Source organism: Apium graveolens, chromosome 6 (genome assembly GCF_009905375.1).
Source record: "Apium graveolens cultivar Ventura chromosome 6, ASM990537v1, whole genome shotgun sequence".
Taxonomy (NCBI): Eukaryota; Viridiplantae; Streptophyta; class Magnoliopsida; order Apiales; family Apiaceae; genus Apium; species Apium graveolens.
In genome coordinates this window covers 77,215,224-77,218,593 of record NC_133652.1, presented here as the reverse complement: position 1 = coordinate 77,218,593, position 3,370 = coordinate 77,215,224, and the positions used below count along the sequence as shown (strand labels likewise).

General features: G+C 41.6%; 1 non-coding gene across 1 annotated transcript; it reads right to left on the bottom strand.

The window, feature by feature from the left end:
* Positions 1-2,287: 2,287 nt before the first annotated feature.
* Positions 2,288-2,394, bottom strand: LOC141669417 (small nucleolar RNA R71). Its single transcript, XR_012553703.1, has one exon. It is a non-coding gene; the product is annotated as a small nucleolar RNA R71 (small nucleolar RNA).
* Positions 2,395-3,370: the final 976 nt, after the last annotated feature.

Here is a 3,370-nt window from a genome sequence, read left to right as displayed (position 1 = left end):
TCTCTAAGATGAGCGGCTTATTGTGACAAGGTCTTCATCCTTGGAGGACGTGTCCTCTTTGAGAGGAACGGCTTATCTCTACAAGGTCTTCATTATTGGAGGACGCGTCCTCTGTAAGAGGAGCATCTTATCTCTACAAGGTCTTCATCCTTGGAGGGTGATAAGTGGCATTTTATACCACTTAGAACGTCTTAAAATGGCTTAAATTGGTATCTTGAAATCAAGTATTTTGTGTATTTGATGCGTTTTTCTAGTGTTTATGCATTTCAGGGTAATAGTTGCATTTCGGGGGAGGAATCATCAAGAATAAGCCTTGGCATGTGTTCACCATTGCGAGAGGAAAGGAATGGGCAGATTACGGCGAAGAAACGGAGCAAGCTTGGAATTTTTCCAGTAGGGTCCTGCGCGCCCGCGCAGCAATGCTAAGCGGCCGCGCAGCAACCTGCGCGCCCGCGCAGAAATGCTGAGCGGCCGCGCAGGGTCGGGGAAAAAGCTGAATTATTTTAGACTTCTACTTCTGTTTGGCTTCCAACTTTTCTGTAATCTGAGTTTTATGGGACTATTATATAGGTAGATTTGAGACGTTTTCACAGAGAGTATTAAGGGGATTATGTTTTAGATTGTGTTTTACGCAAGGAGCGAAGGAGATAAGGAAGAAGACCGATTTAGCACACCGCAACGAAGAGGAAGCATATATTCTTGTGATTCTTGTTTCGTTGTAACGTTGGATGCTAGTTTTCTTGCTTTGACTTATTTACTCTTGTGACGTACTCTGTTTTAATATAATTAGTTTAGTTATTATTTTCTTGTGTTTGTTTGTCATGATTTCATATGAACCCATGATGGCGATAAGTTCTATTATGGGCTAATCGTGATTATGGGGTTGCAACGGATTTATTAGGGAATTCTTTAGTTAATTGTTTAATACTTTAGTGTGTGATGATTGCATGATATCTAGTATTGGTTGTGCGTATTCGTCTTATGTGCGTCGCGAACATATAAGATAGGGTGTTAATCTCTTGTGAAGCGACGGTGGATCTTGAGATTTAGAACTTGCCATGCTAGCATAGGTTCATGTACGTTGTGCATGATTAGTGGGTAACTCTAACAGTTTTATTTGCCCTATGTAATCAAAAAAGGATAACTTGTGCTTAAATCGTTGTGTTGTCAATTTCTGTAGACATATAGGAACTCAACATAATTGATGACTATTCAACTTCTATCTTAATTGTGGATGTTTGGTAGAATGGTATTAGTACAATGAAAGTTGGCTTTTATCAGTTTCGTGTTATCGATTAATATCATCACTGTCACATGCTAAAGGTAATAACAATGGCTATAGAAGGAAGTAATAATGAAGTTGTGATCTCATGAGTGTTTTATTATTGATAAATTGAAGTGTTAGTTAAGTGGTTAATTGAGTAGTTAATTATAGTTAATATTTAATCAACAATTTTAAGTGTTATTATCTTAACATTGAGAAGTAATCATACATTGGTGAGTGAGTTTAATTAGACAATAAATTAGTCTGAGTCTCTGAGGGAACGAACTAGAAAGTATTCTATATTACTTGCGAACGCGTATACTTGCGTGAATATTAGTGCGTGTTTTCGCCCTAACAAGTTTTTGGCACCGCTGCCGGGGACTCGGCGTATTTGTTTAGTTTATGTACTTACCATCATTGGTCATTAGGACTCAGTGATTAGGATGTAGTAGTTACTTATTCTTTTTGGTTGTGTTTCAGGTACTTTAGCAAGCGTTTATGCAAACTCGTTCTCGTGCTCGCAAGAGGACTTTAGATACAACTGAGGAGACAGACGAAGTTCTTGATATTCCGGAGAAGTTAGATTTTGAGGATTCGGATTCAGGAACTGAGCAGAAAGAACCAGTAAACATGGGAGATCGTTTTGTTCAAGCTGATCCAGCTCTTATGGATTTTTCTCGGCCTAAAATTGATGACATTCAGTCAAGCATCCTTCATCCGGCTATTCAAGCTAACACCTTTGAAATCAAGCCGGGCACTATTCAGATGGTGCAGAATTCTGTTTCTTTTGGAGGAGCGGCAACTGAAGACCCCAACATGCACATAAGGAATTTTGTCGAGATCTGCAGCACTTTTAAGTATAATGGCGTGACTGATGAGGCTATCAAGTTGAGGCTTTTCCCATTCTCACTGAGGGATAAGGCTAAAGACTGGTTACATTCTGAACCAGCTGGGTCCATCACTACATGGCAAGATCTTGCGCAAAAGTTTCTGGTGAAGTTTTATCCAATGGCAAAGACTGCTGCTATGAGGAGTGCTCTTACTCAGTTTGCGCAGCAACCTACAGAATCTATGTGCGAGGCTTGGGAACGCTACAAGGAAATGTTGAGAAAATGTCCACATCATGGAATGCCGGATTGGATGGTGATCACTGGTTTTTATAATGGTTTGGGGGCCCAATCTCGGCCCATGCTCGATGCAGCAGCTGGAGGCGCCTTATGGGCTAAAAGCTATACTGAGGCGTATAATCTTATAGAGACGATGGCTGCAAATGAGCATCAAAACCCAACTCAGAGGATGACGTCAGGCAAGGTAGCAGGTATTCTGGAAGTTGATGCAGCCACCGCTATTGCAGCCCAGCTCCAAGCGCTATCAATGAAGGTTGATTCTCTGGCTACGTATGGAGTTAATCAAATAGCTATGGTTTGTGAGCTTTGTGCAGGTTCTCATGCTACGGATCAGTGTTCTCTTGTCAACGAATCTGTTCAGTATGTGAATAATTATCAGCGACAACAGCAGCCTGTGCCAGCGACCTATCATCCTAATAACAGAAATCATCCAAATTTCAGCTGGGGGAATAATCAGAATGCTATTCAACCACCATAACAGCAAGGATTGAGTAAACAGTTTAACCCACCTGGATTCCAGCAACCACAGCAGTATGCTACAAGGCAATCATATCCTCAACAGGGAAGTGCAGCTGCACCTACTAGTGCTGATTTTGAGGAACTTAAGCTGTTGTGCAAGAGTCAGGCGGTTTCTATCAAGACCCTGGAAAATCAAATCGGTCAATTAGCCAATGCAGTGCTCAATCGTCAACCTGGCACTCTTCCCAGTGACACGGAAGTACCAGGCAGGAAGGAAGCTAAAGAGCAAGTCAAGGCTATTACCTTAAGGTCTGGAAAAGTAGCTGATGCTAAAAAGGCAAAAGAAGTCGAAGCTGAAGTTAGAGATGAAGAATCTAAGCAAAAGGAGAAAGCGGCGGAACCAAGGAAGACTACTGTTGAACACACTCTGCCTGAGGCTAATACAGGGGAGAAACAGCTCTATCCTCCACCACCTTTTCCTAAGAGATTGCAGCAACAAAAGCTGGATAGACAGTTTGGG